This window comes from Misgurnus anguillicaudatus, chromosome 12, assembly GCF_027580225.2.
Source record: "Misgurnus anguillicaudatus chromosome 12, ASM2758022v2, whole genome shotgun sequence".
NCBI classification, from domain to species: domain Eukaryota; kingdom Metazoa; phylum Chordata; class Actinopteri; order Cypriniformes; family Cobitidae; genus Misgurnus; species Misgurnus anguillicaudatus.
In genome coordinates, this window is record NC_073348.2 from 2,714,955 (window position 1) to 2,736,076 (window position 21,122).

The 21,122-nt window shown below is 39.8% G+C and overlaps 1 long non-coding RNA gene across 1 annotated transcript; it reads left to right on the forward strand.

The window, feature by feature from the left end:
- The first annotated feature begins 19,379 nt into the window (after window positions 1-19,379).
- On the forward strand, window positions 19,380-20,732 carry LOC141368936 (uncharacterized). Its single transcript, XR_012372343.1, has 2 exons — window positions 19,380-20,407; window positions 20,500-20,732. It is a non-coding gene; the product is annotated as an uncharacterized lncRNA (long non-coding RNA).
- The last annotated feature ends 390 nt before the right edge of the window (window positions 20,733-21,122 follow it).

Consider the following 21,122-nt stretch of genomic DNA (forward strand, 5'->3'; position numbering starts at 1 on the left):
TCATCGGAGGCAAACCAGACGGCTTTGGACGAGACCTGGGAGAACCAGGAAGAAAGTTGTACGCAGGCACACGGACTTGGTGTTGTTGTGTGTCAGTGCTTCACATTGCCACCTAGCCGCCTGGAGTGCATACTACATCGAATATCTCACACTTATTCATCACCATATGCACACAGATTTCCCCCTCAATATGCTTGCATAAACGCGGAATAAAAAGTGATAACGCAACGCCACTTTTGCGGTTTCTTTTCAGATTGTTTCCATGTAAACGTAGCCTCAGTTTTACACATTTAGTATCAGGGGGTCCTTGCTCCATGCCTCTCTCATCTAAGGGGTCCCCGACCCAAAAACCGTTGAAGACCCCTGTTCTAAAGGATTAACGTTACCTTAGTGCAAGAGAGAGAGAGTGAGTGAAAGAGAGCGAGAACGAACGAACGAGAGAGCAACAAGACGGTTCACTTTCATCAATACAAATATGTTTTGTATTGATGAAAGTTTATATGAATGAACATGAGGATTAATGCACTGCACGAGACAGTGAGAGAACAACCTGTATTCACTATCATAGATCAAATTACATGTTTATGCTTATTGTGTGTTTCTCTGAAGTTTAAGCATTAAACCTGTTGTTTTATTACAGATCATTTAAATGTGCTCATGTAGTTTGGCCAAAAAGTTAACTTCTAAGTGTTTGTGGAAGTGTATTTTATTGTAACATGCTGAAAATAATTGTGCCTGTTTAAAACACTGGCAGCATGAAACCTAAAAGTCTTTATTTTTATTCCACAATGTTCCCCATCTGCTGATAAACATGTATTTAGTATGCATAAAACAGATGATTGACTTTTTAAACTTGTTCAAATATATAATGCTGAACATCTCTTACTAACTTCTTTCATGAGAGAATTTCCCTCTTGATGCTCTGTCTTTACTACAGCGCGAGTGCTTGACCCCGGATTTCCACCGACTGCGGAGCGGCTGCAGAGCGGGTCCGCTGCGTTACGGCTCCGCACTCGGCCGTCCGCCAATACCCACCGGTTCCGTATTTGTTGCAGAGCGGCTGCGTGCTGATGTGACGAGGACCCGTGAGTTCTCGCAAATTCACATGAAGATCGCGCAATATCTAGTTCTGTCTCCGCCCATTATGACGTTGAATTATGACGTTATTACAATCCAGCCCAGATCCCAACACGAGATCTCGTGAATTCAGGTATGCTCACGCGATAAAGTCATGGCTCCGCCCTGCGGAGCTGTCCGGCATCCGTAAAAAATAGAATCTCTGCGTATTTGTGCCGGAGGGCTGCGGATGGCCGGAGCTGTGACGGATTCGGAACGCAGTCAGTGGAAATACACACATTGACTTGAATGGAAACCGAATGACTCCGCCGCCGTTCCGCAGCGGATCCGCAGCCTTTCCGCAGTCGGTGGAAATTGAGGGTTAGCCTCCACCCACCTGAGCAGCTCATTTGGATTTAAAGGAAAACACACAAAAACGGTGCATTTTTGCTCAGACCCATAAGTGCCTATTTTAACATGCCACAATAAATTACCTATATGGTATTTGAGCTAAAACTTCACATATGTACTCTGGGGACATCAAAGATCTATTTAATATCTTAAAAACGTCTTGTGGAATGTCCCCTTTAAATCACCTTTCTTTCCCATTCTGACATTCAGTTTGGAGTTCAGGAGATTGTCTTGACCAGGACCACACCCCTAAATGCCTTGAAGCAACTGCCATGTGATTGGATGATTAGATAATTGCATTGAGAAACTGAACAGGTGTTCCTAATTATCCTTTAGGTGAGTGTACACCGCAGAGAAACAGAAAAAAAATTGTCATAATTTTCTGTTTGAAAAGTTGAACGTTTATTACAAAATACAAATTTGATTTACTGAGGTTCACAGTTACTTTAAGACAAGTCTACAAAAAGGGCTACTTTGAAGCAAAATGTTTTCTGTTCATTTCTCTGGTTACACGTTTAAGTTAAAGAAGGAATTTGAAGAAATACGTAAAGTTATAAAATAAGTGAGTGAAATAATGGAGTAGCAATACTGTTAAATGTATCCCATGTTCTGTTAAAACAAGTATACTTTCATCTAAAAGAAGGAGATGTAGTGGCAGGTTGTGGCCACCTGATGGGGCTAGAAGTCCAGGTTGTTAAGCAATAACTGAGTAGAATAAATAAAGTGAGTGAGTATCCTTGAATACAGAGTATAGATAAGAGGAACAATACAGGTTTTATAAGCTAACGAGCGTGGACATGAATTTGTGCATGTACGCGTCAGTGTGATTGCTGCCTTGCATATAGATCCACTTTTTGATGCTATTATCATTGTTAAGGAATGCACTAGTAAACTGCTAAAATTTAAACTTGAGATTTACACTGGGGAACAAAAGATTTACACTGGGGCATGTGCCCCAGTAATAGGGGTCTAGCGATGCCTCTGTCTTTCAGTCTATCCTCCCTGCTCTGCTCCGTTCTTTCTCCTTCTTCCTTGTGTTTTCTGGTGGACACGCTCCGTTCAATTCTATGGTTTCTCACGCTGGTTTCACTGCAAACTGCCAGCAGCCACTGGCCATATGAAACATCATCACGTAGCATTCCGGCACAGTGTTCATGGGAAATGTAGGTAGTACTGCCAAAGTGATAAATGACAGAGAACAGAGCTTCCCTGACATGGAGAAGGGCTCGTTTCAAAAAGAGCTTTGTAGCATCGGCAATCTCAATCCTCAACAGGTTACAAAGCTGAACATTCACCATTCATTGTTGTTGTTGTTTTTGTGTACTCCCAAAAGTGCTATTATGCCATAAAATGTAGCTCCTCTTTTAAATCCGCTTAGAAAAGCGCTACGTTTTATTTTGTACCACCAAACTTGCTCGTATAACTACTCGTCTTAAAGGAACACGCCCACATTTTGGGAATTTAGCTTATTCACCGTATCCCCCAGAGTAAGATAAGTTCATACATACCTCTCTCATCTCCGTGCGTGCTGTAACTCTGTCTGACGCAGCCCCCGCTAGCTTAGCTTAGCACAAAGACTGGAAGTGGGTGGCTTTAGCTAGCATACTGCTCCCAATAAGTGACAAAATAACGCGATAATTTTCCTATTTATGTGTTGTGATTTGTATAGTCAAACCGTGTACAAATAACAAGGTGATATGAGACGCAGCGATCTTTTGGCAGTGTACATGCTGAGAACTGTGTTCTCTGGGGGCGAGGCGCTGCCGCGTGGGCGGAGTGATCTGCTCGCAGCACACGAGAAGCCCCTGGTGAGGAGCAGAGAGTTCGGTCAGAATTGTGCAAATCACTCCGCCCATGCGGCAGTGCTTCGTCTTCAGAGAATATAGTTCTCAGTATGTATACTGTTAAAAGATCGCTGTGTCTCGTATCACCTTGTTGTTTGTACGCGGTTTGACTGTGCAAATCGCAGCACATGAATGGGAAAATGATCGCGTTGTTTTGTCACTTGTTGGGAGCAGTGTGCTGGCTGGAGCCACCCACTTCCGGTCTTTGTGCTAAGCTAAGCTAGCGGGGGCTGCGTCAGACAGAGTTACAGCACGCACGGAGATGAGAGAGGTATGTATGGACTTATCTAACTCTGGGGGATACGGTGAATAAGCTAAATTCCCAAAATGTGGGCGTGTTCCTTTAAATAGGAAAACAATGATGTGTTTGGACACATCAACTTTATCTCTAAATGGTACCATTGAATGAATGGGGCTAAGCTAAATGCTATCAAAGCATTGCAGCGCGCTCCAGCGCTTACGTGCACGCACACAGATGATAGAGGGATGTATCAACAATTCTTAGTTAAGGTAATAACATATTTTAATATTGAAAATGAGTAGACTATTCATTTAATAAGTATTTTAACATGCTGTTTTCATAACTCTTAAGCAACTAAAATAAGTTCTTGTGTATTTTAAACGGGTCTCAGTTCAGAGAAACAACACCGCGTCCTGTCAGCCACCGTTCTGCTGTGCACGCGCAGTCGCACGCTCTGGTTGAGGTCAGCTGAGCGGGAGGCGTGCTGTTGCATGTTTCCCATGTAAATGGCAGTTCGTGTGTATTTAATCTATTTTGACTTATTTAAGGTAAACTTTGAGACTGAAAAGTTTTAATAAGCTAACCTAAATAGAAAACGAAATTAATGTTTATATAATTGTAAAGGTAATGAAATTACCTCCCTGGGACGTAACAGTTACGTTCCCAGTAAGTTATGAAATTACCAAAATAGTACGAATTTATTACGTAACTGGGACGTACTTGGTTATCTTGCGACGTAAGGAGTCCGTACTGGCGACGTGGTGATTTGGTACTGTAATGGTAATGAAATTACCTCCCTAGGACGTAACAGTTACGTTGCCAGTAAGTTATGAAATTACCAAAATAGTACGAATTTATTATGTAACTGGGACGTACTTGGTTATCTTGCGTAAGGAGTCCGTACAGGCGACGTGGTGATTTGGTACTGTAATGGTAATGGAATTACCTCCATAGGACGTAACAATTACGTTGCCAGCTGGTAAGTCATGAAATTACCAAAAATGACCAATTAATTACATAACTAGCACGTCGTGTGTTAGCTGGGTATACTAATTTTGTTTACATTTTCTATATATTTTTACATGGTAATCCACAAGCCCCAATGTGAGAGAGCCTGTGTAGTAAATTTTATCTCACATTACTGTGAGCTGACTGGTGTATAGTTACAATAGTATACTATCGTTTAACATTTAATTTTTGGTATTTGTTAGACAGGCGACTTACAGTGCATTCAAGCTATACATATCAGCGTGTTCTCTGGGAATTAAACAAAAGTTAACAAAATGCTCTAATCACTGATCCACAGAAACATTACATCAAGTTTTGTAGTAAACATCTTTATTTTCATAAAATAAGTAACCTGAAAACAAACTATATACTATATAATTCACATGACAAGTCTCTACAGGGAAAGAAGGTATTTTTGCTACACAATGTGAACCCACATGGAAAATGCAAGTGCAAGTGTGTGTAGTGGGTCATGGATATCTGGTCCTCAAGGATGATTTCTTTGGGTCTCCTCCATCCAGTAAAGTACGTAATGGAATCCTCAAAATAAGCAACATATTCACACATAGCACTGAAAGTATCTCTATCTGGCAATCCTGTCTCCATTCGAATCACACTTTCACTCATCTGAAAGGCTGAATTCCTGTCATGACAGTTACTCGTTTGCCTGTGGAGCTTGTCTTTGATAAACTGAATCTCTGCTATGGAATGCTCTAACTCAATCTCAAGCTGGATTCTTCTTCTTCGTCCAGACTGCAGCTCTTCTTTAGGTGTGCTTCTATTTGGTTGTTCCTCAGAATTGATAGTGAGGTTTTGATCAGCCGGAGATGGTTCATCATCTTTGTCAGCCATAAATTGTAGCCATTTCCTCCTCTTCATCCATGGGTGGTGGAACATTTTTAGGCACATCAGCCCTATCCTGTTTCAGGGAGTATGAATGATCTTCCAAAATTTGTCCAGTGGGAACATAATTTGTGGATAAAAACAAAACGGGGACATTTTATCCCCTGCAGGAAAATGACAGCTGCAGATGCGAGAATGGAGACTGGGCTTTCGGTCAGCTCGTCTAAGGATAAATTCAAAATGAGCAATGTTAGTTTTTCAGCATTTACATTAATCTTCTTTATTGATCCGTCCATGTTTATATAGCACATTCAATATATTTAACGTTTACTACTAAAATAACAAAGATAAATATCATTGTTACCTAATGCCTAACTAATGCTATTTACAAATACAGCATTAAGGCAGTATACGGTGTTCACATGGAAATCATCGTTGTGTGAGCTTACCTTACGGCACAAACAGAGTCTCCGCTGGGTAACATCAGACGGCTTGTGGTTGCAATCCGGGACAAAACAAAACACCATTGTCGAACTACAGTCCCTCCACAGAAATAGAGACTGGTAACGTTAGTCGGTTACCTTAATATCACAGAATTCTGTGTACAGCAATTTTTGGAAAAACTACAATTTAAAAAAGACTAAATATATAACGTAAACTTCTGAGAACTAAAGGCTAGTGAGAGATTTCATGATGATGTCTAAAGTCCCCGCCAAAGGATGTCGTCCCGTTTAGCAACTTGTTAGCAACCACCGCTTTTAAGGCACAATATATTAAGGCACAATATAGTTTAAAAAAAACACACAAGCAGATTATAACTGGTGTATTTTATGTCATAGAACAAAACGTGAAAATATTTAGAGGCTATGTTAACCACAGACCTTATTTCAGGCGATTTAGTAAAAACCCATTCAAAAAACCCATAGACTTCAGGGCGAGGGAACCGGAAGTGCTAAAATGCTAACTCACTTCCGTGTTTTGGCCTACAAAGTGACGCCATAACTTTGGCACTCTATGACTCATCGTCACTAAAGACCCCACAACAACATCCAAAAAACTCGAGGTCTCACTTGCCTCAGTTAAGGCCAGTGTTCATGACTCCACCATAGTAAAGAGACTGGGCAAAAAAGGTCTGCACGGCAAAGTTCCAAGACGAAAACCGTTGCTGAGCAAAAAGTTTTCATAATTGCCAGAAAACATCTTGATGATCCCTGTAGCAAATGGCTCGGAGTCAAATAGAGGCCATTGGGCATCTGGATTTCAACAGCCCTAAAATTGTGATAATTAGATAACCCTGTCTCCTCTATCACCTATCAAGGCTGTAAAGTGGGCGACAATTAAAACAAATGCCGTCGTAAAAGGAGGTTCAAAGGAATCCCACCAGAGAAACCTGAGAGCCGTTCGTTCGACGATCGCCAGAGACACAGCAGGGGGCACAGACTATATGTCTGTGATGAAACCACATTTAAAGATCACAATGAGCTGTTTAAATGTATATACATGTTATATCCCTTTACTGCATGATCATGTATGTGTGATGTAACTGTGTGTTAACACTTTAGTTAGATTTTGTTCACTGTAGCATGGTTCATATCTTAGGTATGAAATTATTATTCAACGTGATCTTAAACCCATGTCTTGTCTAGTATCAAATTAACCCACTCTTTATTTCCTAATCATGTCTATGTATCATATTACCATGAGCCGCATCAATGTCATTTAGTATCGATTTGAAAAGTTATGGAACAAACTTTTAACATTATGCAATTACGCAAATGTGATGTCTGAAAGAACAAAGGCTTGTTTCCCCGCGCGATCGAACACTTCACACATTGGTCATACACCCAAAATGGGCTGGGCATGTGAAAGGTCAAAACGGCCTATCGCCCAAGCCATCATTGCTCATTGCTCAGTTCGCTCAATCTCTCAATCGCTGATTCGCTCAGTATCTCAGTCAGTGGCTTAGTTCACTCATGAGCGCCCAGTCGCCCGGTTACTCAGGTAACCCGTCAGCGCAGTTTGGAAACTCGCTGAGACTCACCCAGAGTCCCTCGGATTCATCATCTTTTCTCTGAGCCCTGTCTCTTCAGGACAGTCTTTCCTGGCTTTGCGCTAGAGTTCGGAAAACCCCGCGGACCAATCCGCCCTACGAAACAACTTAACGGACTTCCATCTTAAACGAACACCCCTGGATTCTCTCTCTCTCTCCTTGCTCGCACTGCGAGCATAAGAAACTTTGCACCGCAACACAAAGAGCCAAACGCAAGTATAAACTCGTTTTACTCGCTGATGTTCAAGCTTTACCCCTTATGAAAATTAAGGCGATCCTTAGAGATTATCCGATGGTTTGTGCAGATGTTAAGCAATAGTGCTATTGCCAATCTTTTATTCTCTCTAGCTATTTTCAATCTTTTCTTTCTCATCTATGTTTTATGTTATTGTATGTGTGTATGTTTAGTTAGTCGTTATGTGTACTTCGTTTTATAGTTAATAAACCGGTTTTGCATTTTCATAATTGAATTGTTTCTGTGTTCAATGCTCATGAAAGTAAAGTCACTATTTCTGCCTTTTGATCCAGCTACACGCTGCGAGTAGCACTGTATATCAGTGAGGTGGTTAATTTTAAAGGCCATGAAATTAACATTTCTTAGACGTTAATATACGATTATGGATATATGTCTTCGGAGGACGAACATATTAATTAATTGTTATTATTAATTCTGCTACGCCAGGTAAAACCTGATAAACCTGTATAATTAATTACAGTTAATTATACATATTCCCTTTTGAGCTAAAATCTAAGATTCCCTTGGGAATCCCCGTAGTGTTTCGGTCGGAGGTTCATAGTGTTTCAAATAACGTTATTTCCCTCCTCCCGCTGAAATTCGCTACATCCCCAAGACTTTTGGGGAAATACTCTGTGGACTGACAAGACAAAGTTGAACTTTTTGGAAAGTGTGTGTCCCATTACGTCTGCCGTAAAGGTAACACAGCATTTCAGAAAACAACAACAAGCAACCAGAAAAATATGGTGGTGGTACTGTGATGCTCTAGGGCTGTTTTGCTGTTTCAGGACCTGGAAGACTTGCTGTGATAAATTGAACCTGAAATTCAATGTTGTGGCATGACATTAAAAAGGCAGTTCATGCTCAAAAACCCTCCAATGTGGCTGAATAAAGACAATTTTGCTAAGATAAGGACCAAAATTCCTACAGCTATAACAGACTCATTGCAAGTTATCGCTAATAATTGCAGTTGTTGCTGCTAAGGGTGGCCCAACCAGTTATTAGGTTTAGGGTTTAGCACTTTTTTCACACAGGGATATATGGATTTTTATTTTCCCTTTATAATAAAAACCATTAATCTCTTTCCCCGCCATTGACGAGTTATCTAGGCACGTAGCACAGAAGCCTGAACGATCGGACACTCTCTACCCTACCACCGGGGAGAGACCAACCGAATTACCAAGCCTCCGCAGCAGGAAACCACAGGTGAAAAACAGGAGGGTTGATGGGCTGAGCCAGACGGGCTTTCCACGGCAATCTATGGATATACAGAGAAACAGTCATTAGAACCTGCAATCGGGCAAATCCTTAAGGGCGAAAACTCCGCTGCTCGCCGAGAGCTCCAAAACACATGGCAAAAGTCTCTGAGGGAATATAGTCTTAATAAATCCAACAGCAGGTTGTAAATCCACAGCGGAGAAATAAACATCCACAGGAGATCAAACAGCAGCTGAATCTCTGAAATAGCGAACAGCAGATAACACAGACTAATATATTAAATATAACTTAACAAGACCAGACAAGACACGGCGACATACATCAAAAGCACTTCAAGTACATTAAATGACGGACTCGCAAATACTGAGGGGAATTTAAGAGAGCTTTATACCACTGCCGATTGGGAATAATAATAATAATAATAGTAATAACTTTATTTTTATATAGCGCCTTTAAAGTAGCTTCTCAAGGCGCTTTACATAACAAAAAATAAGAAAACAACGCACACAAAATGAGACAAGTAATGCATACATACATGTAAGAATAAAACAAGTAAATGCATACGTACATGTAAAAGTGAGACAAGTAATGCATACATACATGTAAGAACACACAACAAATAAAAGGGTCATAAAAAGGCTATCCTAAAAAAGTGAGTCTTTAAAAGAGATTTAAAACTACTAAAGTTCTGTGCGTCTCTGATATGAGGAGAGAGTGCATTCCAGAGTCTAGGTGCGTACGACGAAAAAGCCCTATCCCCTACTGAGTGCAGCCGTGACTGTGGGACTGCTAATAGTCGTGCCTGTGAGGAGCGCAAGTGACGCGTGGGTGTATAAAAAGTTAAAAGTGCTAACAGATACTGGGGGGCAAGACCATGCAGTGCCTTGTATGCAAGCATGAGGACTTTAAAATCAACTCGGAACCTGACCGGAAGCCAGTGCAGAGACTTGAGAATTGGTGTAATGTGCTCATTTTGCCTGACTCCAGTCAGGATCCTACCAGCTGAATTTTGCACATATTGTAGTTTATTCAGTGTGGTTTTAGGAACTCCAATCAGAAGTGCATTGCAATAGTCAATGCGAGAGAACACAAAAGTGTTAATAAGCCTTTCAGTCACAGAGCGGGACAGCATAGGACGAAGTCTAGCAATATTTCTGAGATGAAAAAATGAGTTCTTAACGGTGTAACGAACGTGGGGGTCAAAAGACAAACCAGAATCAAAAATTACTCCTAGGTTTTTTAATTTGGTTTGTGCTTCCAGAACAGAGCCATCTATGTTTAGAGATAGTGAGCCAGCTTTGCGAAGCTGGTGAGGGGTGCCAAGAAGCAAGACCTCCGTCTTATCACTATTGAGGCACAAAAAGTTTTGAGACATCCATGATTTTATCTCAGCAATACAGTGAGTCAAACGAGAAAGGTCCAGATTATGATTAGTCTTAGAGTGAATATAAATCTGAGTGTCGTCCGCATAAAAGTGATAATTTAGCCCAAGTGATCTTAAAAGCAATCCAAGAGGAAATATGTAAATGCTAAAAAGTAAGGGGCCTAAGATGGAACCTTGAGGAACACCCGTACAGACATAACCAGTGACGGACCGGAATCCACTCATAGATACAAACTGTTGACGATCAGAAAGATATGATCTAAACCAAGTTAAAACAGTCCCAGAAACACCAAAGACAGTTTTCAAACGCTCGAGTAGCAGCTTGTGGTTAACCGTGTCGAAAGCGGCACTAAGATCTAGGAGGATCAAGATGGAGAGAGATCCGGAATCTGAGGCTAATAACAGGTCATTGGTGACCTTGACCAAGGCTGTCTCAGTGCTATGAAATTTTCTAAAACCAGACTGAAGAGGTTCGAAAAGATTGTTAACTGTGAGGTGACTATGTAGCTGCAAAGCCACCAAACGTTCCAGAATTTTGGCGAGAAACGGTAAGTTTGAAATGGGGCGATAATTGTTAAAGTTGTCCAAGTCACCATTATGTTTTTTTAGAACAGGTGTTATAGCAGCAGTTTTCAATGCTGCTGGCACAACACCAGTATGCAGGAAATCATTTACAATATTGAGAACTGCAGGACACAATGAATTAAAACAGGATTTAAACAGGCTTGTGGGGAGGGGATCAAGTACGCAAGTGGTAACTTTCATACGTGACACCTCCCTAGTGAGCAGCTCATTGTCAATTTGTGAAAAGGTAGAGAAGGGTATACCAGAAAAACTAGGTGAACAAAATGTGGATGATGATACAGGTGCAGCATGAATAAGTTTGTAAACATTGTCAATTTTAGAGCTGAAAAAATTAAGAAAATCATTACACAACTGATTTGAAACAGGTAGAGAAGAGCCAACGTTAACTTTGAGGAGTCGGTTTATGGTGTGAAAAAGGTGTCTTGGATTCCTTTGATTGCTGTCGATGATCTGGGAGAAATATGCAGATCTCGCAGACTCAATTTCAGCTCTATATTCCCCCAAAGTGTCCTTCCAGGACTGATAGAAGACAGTCAGACCTGAGTCACGCCACTTGCGCTCCAATTTACGACAAGCAATAACAAGCTTCAGGTGAGATGACGTGGTGAGGAAATCACATAGAACCAGGAACACCTGTGTGAGGCGCGCTTGTGAATCTGTCAACAAACACAAAACAATACAGGGAAACAGGGCATACAGCAAGCCGGTAAGACCGAAATCATGACACTACAGTATAGACATCGGGGCTGTTTCCCAGACAGGGCTTAAGTCTAGTTCAAGACTAAAATGCCTGTTTGAGTTTTAGTTCTTAACTAAAATTAGCTTGCACTAACATATCTTAAAATACATCAGTCACATTGTTTTGTCTCAAGATGCACACCTGTAATATTTTTGTAAAGTATTCTTGTAAAAACTACATAAGCATCCTAATATAACTAAGGCCTAGTCCTGGATTAATCTAAACCCTGTCCTGAAAACCACATCATACTGCATCTTGACAACTCAGTATTAAGGTAGATCACTTGTTGGTCAGTCACCTTTCCTATATTTTAGATCTGTACTGTATAAATTTGTTCCCAGATTAAAACAGTGGCTATATCAACTAATAATATTAACCTCCCTGCTGAAAAAAACAGCATACCAGCAAGACCAGCATATGTTGTGTTTTGGTGCTGGTTTGCTAGTGAACACCAGCTAAACCAGCATCAGCATCAGCATTAGCACCAGCTAAACCAGCATTAGCACCAGCATCCCATGCTGGTCATACCAGCATATGTTGTGTTTTGGTGCTGGCATGCTGTGACCACCAGCTAAACCAGCATAGACCAGCATAATTCCCATGCTGGTCCATGCTGGTTTGATGCTGTTTTTTTCAGCAGGGCTATAAGATAAAATGACAGTAAAACAGTAAAAACAGTAAAATGATGTGTTTGTACTGGAAACGTGTGTTGTGTATTGGCACATTTAATAATGAATCAGGAAGTCTTTATTGTAAAAAAATCTTCATTCCCAACTGAAAATTTTCTAGTCCCATACATGAAACATAGGGAATACAATGGAATAGTGGATTGCAATAAGGTTAGTAGTATACAACCCTACCCTAATAGTCAAATAATATTTTTTTAATCATACCCTTACTGGGGGCTGAGCCCCCCTAAAATGAAAATCCTAGAATCGTCCCTGGTCATGGGTTTGAATTAAGGCAACACACATACTGATAATAATGTATAATATACTTTTTATTGCACTGTAAGTCGCTTAGGATAGGTGTCTGCCAACTGTGTGATTGTTTGTGGTATCTGCAGGTCAAATATAATTTATAGGGTACATGTGTAAAGGTGTATACAAAACTAAATAAATAAATAATATAAATACTCAGATTTTTAGTCTTAAATCCATCAGAATTAACATTGCAGTTATGAACCCTTATTCAGGCACAGTGATATCATTCTATTAAAATGTCTTATTTAATTTAGATTAGATTAATTTACTTGATTCATTATTTAAATTAATAATATTTATTTGCATAAATGACTGTTGGCTTACCAAACTTTTAATTTCTCACATGACCATGCAAGACATGACACTGACCTGCATGAAGAGCAACTATAGACCAGTTCAAATGATGTAAACAACACTGGTCCAGAAACACTTCCTGTTACAGTTTGTGACAGTTATTTTTTTATTTTACATATATTATTATCTTTAAGATGTTTGTTTAGCTTCAGTTAATTCTATTGTTAAAAAACGGAAACAGGAAGTGCTTCTGGACCAGTGTTGTTTACATCTTTTGAACTGGTCCATTGCATCAGTCTGTCAATCTACTTACATGTGAGTTTGTTTCACACTTTTAATGATGCTTTGGGGGATTCTTTTTGGAGGCAGCAAATAGGTGCTAACAAGACCCTTAAGACCTTGCACACAATTGGCCTTCAGAGTATATGAGTAAATAACCAAGAGGTCAAAGAAGCAAAGATATTATTACTGCATCTAGGACGAATCAGCCCACATTACGTTTCTTTTTAGGAGGACAATTGTTATTATTAAGATTAAAATCCTTCATCATTGCTCCATCAGACTGACTACATGTATAAAACATAAGCATTAAACATTAAGATAAGGTCAAGGTAACTTTATTGTCCCCGAGGGGCAATTGTTTGTACAGCCAGCAGCATACATAAAACATACAGTAAGAACAAGACAACAACACAGCAAACATAAATATACAAAGTATCTAAAACCACAGTAAATAAAATGAAAAATATATGCATTTAACCCAACCAGCAGATAAAACAAAAGGTTAAGACAGACTCAATAAGATAAGGCACTTTTTTATCCCTGACATGAAAAGAACCAAATAAATTTCAATTTAGAACAAGTTGTTGACCTGTGTTTTTACTGGCTTCAAGTAAAAAGATCACACCTTGTACCTCGCCCGTGTAGTGATTAGTTTCACCTCAGATCATTCTTATTTTTATATACCCACGGTTTGGGTCAGGTCGGGTCAGCTCACCTGACTTTGGCGTGGTTAGCTATTCCATCGAGTTTAGTATCACTTTGCAGTGGGAGGGATTATAGGCGTGTCGTTATATGCGCACTGCCTACTGCTGTGACATCATACGAGAGCGTCACTGTACATTCCCATACATTTATTTATTTCTCAGGCCACCACAAATAGATGTTTGTACATCGCAGTCATCACTACATCTGTCTCGCATGACAGTTTCTGTTCAAACACCCGAGGCGTCAGTCGACAGCGCTCCGCTGAGCCTCATTGAAGTTGCATTTAAGCATATAATGCTGACATGCTCGTTGCGAATGTTCCGCCATAAACTGCAAGTCTGAAAACAAACTGCAAGTCTGGAAAAATGTTTGTTGTTGTCCCTGATTCTCAACCTGTGGATGTTTTTCATAGCTAAAATAGAGTTTGGGAACTTATAGCAGAGCACAGATGACAACATGTTTGCCCGAGACAGCGCTAGCATGAAGGTAAAGCTAATCTTTTACATTATAGCGATGGCGCTGGTAGTGACGATTCTCTCAGACCAGTCAGTGATCTACAGTGTTTTAGTGTCACGTTTGGTATCAGGTCGGATCGCTTGGAACCCCAACCTGTCAGACAAAGTCTCGGAGTCAATTGCAAGTTCACAACATTTATTTAGAAAATTGGAGAGAGGAGAAAAGGCAGAGCAAAAAGTCAGTTCACAGGGGACCACACACGACGACCACCGCCGGCTCACTCTAGATGGTATCACTACAGCAGGTATGAAGCACACACAACTGGAGGAAAGAGTGAGCCGAAAACTGAGGATAAATAATCCGTTCTGATCTTGATGGGAGAGTAATCCGCAAACGCAGCCGATGGCACACAGCACGAACACACCACACAACAGACGGTATGACTCACACTCGACTGAAGGTGGGCAAAAGGCGGGCTTGGAAGATGTATAATCCACTTCGGTCATAGACCGGGAATAATCCACTCACGGAAGATAAATAATCCACACAGGTCACGGACCGGGAAGAGATTCTCTCACGGCAGATGATGGTAGTCGTAGAAACCCGGAATCAACTGGTGTACTGCCTAAAAGCGAGGCAAACCAGCTGAGTCGGGAAACAGTCTGAGTTCAATAGAGTTCAAGTTCATGTAATCCACAGGCGTGAGACTCCAGGCAAAGACGAGCCTCCGGACGCCGAAAACCAATACTGGGATAGATGAGAGAGAGAACACAGAAACTTCTGACAGGACAAGGCAAGAAGACTGGGACCAGGAAGCAATGAGCGCGCGACGAGAGACAGGACGACATGCTATATAAAGGGAAACATTAACGAGACACCACTGGTGAACAATTACCGAAACGAGCAGGCGGGGCTAGTGAACACATGAGGAACCGTCACCAACAGGTAAATAAACAAACACATACCCACACACAACCACCGATCACCCAGAAGTCATGACACAACCGAGGTGGTACGAAAAAAAGTATCGGGTACTATGTACTGCACCCAATGGAAAAGCTTCCAAAAGTTAGCTGACCTGACCCAAACCAAACCAAACCGTGGGGTACGATGCAACGCAAAAGCACTTTATTAACAAGCTTCCGGTATCGCCGCCATTTTAAAGTCATATGCATTCAGGATGAGCGCTTACGCAGCATAGACAGCGGTTTCTCTGTTGCTGCTCTGCCCCCCGCCCTCCGATTTGTCATACGTCACTAAGAAAAGTGCGTACACTACGTACACACTCTCTCCTGAGTCTAAGATGGTGGCGCTACCGGAAGCTAGTTAATAAAGTTAATAACATTTTAAATATGGATATCTCTACAACAACACCGCGCGGACCACCCCCAGAAGACCCCCGTTCACCATCCTGGAGCCGTTCGGATCCACCTTGTGAAGGATGGACACACTTTTTTTGGACTTGAAGGTCGTGGACTATGGCTGGACCCCGTAACATTACATTTAATCAAAAGAAAGATCTAAAATATTTTCTAAAATATCCGAAAATGTGTTTGTCTGAAAAACGATGGACATATGCAACTCGGACAGCTTGGGGGTGAGTAAATCATGGGTTTAATATCGTTTTTGGCCGAACTATCCCTTTAACTCTATTATAAACACATAGAAGACAAAGTGGTAATAAAATGGAATTTATTAACAAAAGATAAACAACAAAAACTAAAAACACTACTAAATCATACTAAAATACTTACGAATAGAAAAAGATGGAAACTAAAATGCAAAGAATAGAAAAAAAAAGTGACTGAGTTGAATTTATGGCAGAATGTTTTCTGTTTCTAATAAGATGAAAACTTTTTAATTAAAGAATTATCTGCTGAGCATTAAAGAAATTAGTTATGCAATAATGAAAAGCATCTATGGTAAACAGCTACTTAGTTACTTTACTAGTTACTTTACTAATTACTTTTCAAAAACAAGATGCACGACCTGAATATGCTAAAGCAACAGGGCCCAGTTGCATAAAGCACCTTAAGTGTAATTTTCCCTTAAGTTCACCCTTGTTTCATTTAAGCTTAAGGGTGTTACAAAAAAAACTTAAGTTTTTTCTGTTGCATCTCCATGGTAACAATAGTATTTTATAACAATAAACCTGGGTCGCTGTTTTGAAACATTTAACGATTACCCTTATCTAAGAGAACAATTTAAGGGATTATACTGTATGCAACACCCTTAAATTATTCTCTTACAGTAGAGGGGAATTTACCCCTTAAGTGTCATACTTAAGGGAAAAACTGAAGGTGCTTTATGCAACCGGGCCAAGACTTTTCAGCCTAATTCTATTCTTTAAGCATATTCCATCATCTAAAATTGAATCAAATGAAACATTATCTGTTTAAACCTCTCGACGCGCACTAATTCGTGGGCGTGATGACGTTGTTTTTTTAAACAATGCTAACAATATCTATATAGCCTACTGTCTACAAACATTAATTTAATAATATTAAATTAACATTACTATACATCATTTAAAAGGTCTACAGGTTTAGCATCAGTGTATGGTCTCTGTTTTGAGATACAGATGCTCTAGCATGATAAATGTAGTATTTTGTTACAGAAGTCCAGATGACAACATGCAGAATATAAACGGGACTTCTTACCTTGGTGTTAATGTTACGATTGCGAGTAGAATCCAGTCTGTTTCAGATGTGTTAATAACCCATTAAGCAGTCTAATAGAGTTCATCAAATGACCATTTTTGTCCACAAATGCGTATAATCCGTGAAATAGAGATTTATAGTCTGTTGTTTACATCAGATTTCGCATGAACGTGTATGTGATGGAACCACAGCAGTCATGTCAGCTTGTCCACAAATGTGTATAATCCATGAAATACAGATATATATAGTCTGTTGTTTTACATCAGATTTCGCGTGAACATGTATGAGATGGAGCCACAGCGGTCATGTCAGCTGGGGGTTCAGGATTTTCAGTAAGTTTCACTATTCCTGTGCCGGCTTACTAGGTGTTTGCTTAGATTTGAGGTGGAATTTTTCGCTGAGTGTACAGCGGATGCTGATGTTTTTGTCACCTTTAACTGGGTTAAACTCATGTAAGATTAAAAATATAGGAATGTATTACTTGGTCACAACTTGTCACAACCCCCTGTGCTGATAGTGATCAAAGACTATTGTCACAGCTGTTTATCCAATACAGTGGGGGTTAAAGATGGTCTTCTGATTGGTCAGTTTCAATGTATCAAGTTAGGTTTAGTCACATGGTCAAGAGATAGATGATAAAGGTCAATGTTTTCATGGGCTCTGGGCCTTTGCATTTTGGCTTTTGCCTTTGCCTTTTCCCCTTTCCTTTCTTTCTTCACCTAATTTCTGGGGTTCGGGCCATTAGGCCTAGATTTCAGTTCTCAAGTGTGAATCTCTTTCTTCTAAACTTTCTTTCTTTGTTCTCTATCTTATCAGGTAATATCTCACATACATTGGAAACCATTTCATGCATTTATAGTGTAACCATTTAAATTGTAACTTTAAGTCAGTACTGTAATTAAACCTTTTCATTTACAAATCTGTTGTTTAGTGTTGATTTAGTGTTAATACTTAAACGCTCCATATTGCAATACAATATATTCATACTCTAGCAACGCTCTCAGACATATTGTGTCCGAAACCGGGGAACGACTGCAGTTTTGTTCTCCTTCCGAAACCTGAGATCCCTTACACTCAAAGTAATGTCGGTACTTCCAAACAATAAACGCTGCATAGTCTTGTTCTCCATGTTGTCTTTTCACCTTCAACACTACACTAACTGATGGCGTGGCGCTCATAAGTCATTGTCACTCGACTCGCAGGACGACAAGAGACAGTCTCACGAAACAAAATCAAGGTTAAAAAATAACGCAGCCTGCTTAGGGAAAGTAACAGTAATCTAATTACTGTTTTTGCAATTGTAATCCCTTACTTTACTCGTTACTTGAAAAAAGTAACTTCTAAAACTTCTAACGCGTTACTGCCCATCACTGCTTGTGAATGTGTTAGCATTTACCCTAGCACAATTCATTCCTTAGGATCCAAACAGGGATGAATTTAGAAGCCACCAAACACATCATGTTTTCCCTATTTAAAGACTGTTACATGAGTTGTTACACAAGAGAGTATGGTGGCACAAAATAAAACTTTTGTTTAGAACCATAGGAATTAATGGGGGAAGGCAAAATGCTAACACATTCAAGAAGCTCTGTACAAAGATTAAAAGTGCACGCATTGAAAAAAGATAGGCATGTATTAATTAATCTAAGTTAAGGTAAGCACATAGTAAAATATTGAAAAACTGTGTTGTTTTCCTTTAAGTGATATTTACATTCTGTGCGGTTGAACCTATTCTGGTGATGGCACTTCGGCCACATGGTAGGCTTTTCCGTGCTGCAATGGGGAAAGAGACAGGTTTAGTTCAACAGCCTTAAACACGAAGTGCTGTGAAAATGCTCATCTCTTGAAGCACCAAGAGGATCCTAGCGATCTGGAACACACAGATTAAGGTCCCTTGATGTGAAGGTTTGCTATTCTGAGCTTCACCTTGTTGTAGACGTCTGTGATTGCCTTTTTGGATGAGAAGCTCAGAACGTAGTGTGATCTGCAGGGTTATTATCGTAAACGAAAACTATCACGAAAACTGAAACTATTAGTGAAAAAACATTTTCGTTAACTGAAATAAAATAAAAACGAAGGTTTCTAAAAAAAAACTAAAACTAAACTATAACTATAATGTGGTCCTGTAAAACTAACTAAAACTAACTAAAATGTTGGAAAACAAAACTTGCGTTTTCGTTTTTAAATGTTATTGGATCAGCAGTTGAACACGTAGTCACTCATATCACCGGATCATAAGGAAATGAGCAGATGTTGCTGGATCATTAATGACCAATAGGTGGCAGTCTATTAGAACTCCTGACCTGCACAGCAGCGTCACGTGATGTGCATGACGCTGTCAGGGCACTGGATCCCTGCCCCAGAGCCAACAGTTCAGTTTAGAAAACATCATCTGGTTGCTAATGGCTAGTTTAGTAAGACAATTTGTTTCTGCTGGCAAACCATTACAATAATTGAAGAAGGCTTAATTATCTCAGTGTACTGTACACGGAAGCATTAAAACGTTAAATATGGCTTAAAACGCTGACGCCAACCACTTGCTTGGCAGTGTTAGCTGACGCTTTTTGGTTGCTATGATACAGAATGTCCGCTTAACTAATCTGAAACTATTATATGCCTTTGCGGATAATCAACAAATAACATTATATATTAATTTTTATTCAACAAATAGGTATATTACAGTATGTTAGTACAGGGATCTCTTCTGGTACAGAAATGGACACTCATAGACAGAACATTAACCCAGCTAACACACAACGTACTAGTTACGTAATTTATTGGTCATTTTTGGTAATTTCATGACTTACCAGCTAACAACGTAACTGTTACGTCCTATGGAGGTAATTCCATTACCATTACAGTACCAAATCACCACGTCGCCAGTACGGACTCCTTACGTCGCAAGATAACCAAGTACGTCCCAGTTACGTAATAAATTCGTACTATTTTGGTAATTTCATAACTTACTGGCAACGTAACTGTTACGTCCTAGGGAGGTAATTTCATTACCTTTACAATTATGTAAACATTAATTTGGTTTTCTATTTAGGTTAGCTTATTAAAACTTTTCAGTCTCAAAGTTTCCCTTAAATAAGTCAAAATAGATTAAATACACACGAACTGCCATTTAAATGGGAAACATGAAACAGCACGCGCCTCCCACCCAGTTGACCTCAACCAGAGCGCGTGACCGCGCGTGCACAGCAGAACGGTGGCTGACAGGACGCGGTGTTGTTTCTCTGAACTGAGACCCGTTTAAAACACACAATAACTTATTTTAGTTGCTTAAGAGTTATGAAAACAGCATGTTAACATACTTATTAAGGCTTACAGAATCTCGCCCGACAGTATAAACCGCATTTTATGCTGCACTGACAGGAATGTTCATCTGACAGGAAATTTCGTTTTATCAGGTAAGATACTATTCACAACAAATAAATCGATTTTTATGAAAACGTGTAGATACTTTTTAACCTTTATTTATTTTATTGTCTTTATTTTAAAGTTTTGTGGGACACATTTGGCGTTTTGGACTGGTGAAGGTTAGAGCAGCGTTACCCTGGCAACCGGAACATGAAGAGGACCGCGCGCTCTCTCTCCGTCTGACAAAACTACGCCTGCACAATTCAGAAATTACATTTTAAATTAACTTATATGGAGAATCCATTTAGATGTTTATTTTAACATATGTTTATTTAAATGTTTGTAATGTTCATGTTCAATAAATGAAGTATTCAAGCTCTGAGTGTGTAATTCATATGTTATGGTAACTCTTTTAGTAATGCAAATAAGGACAAGTTAAATTAGTTATACTGCAGATGTCCGCCCAAAGAATATTAAATAAAAGATTTAAATTACTAACTGGTTACTAACATAAAACTTTTAATCCATTACGTTGTCACGACGTGCCCAAGACAGGCAGATTACGTTGCAAAGTTACGTGCAGGAAACGGATCCAGGAATTTCACTTTTCCGGTCGCCACGACGTAACTCGGTTCGTCGCCACGACGTAAGTTTGGTCATCATATTACGTCGACGTTTCGTAACAGTTACGTATTTGTGTTAGCTGGGAAACTTTGCATTGATTTTCGGTTGTTGTGCACAGTTTGTACAAGTAGGATGTGCTGA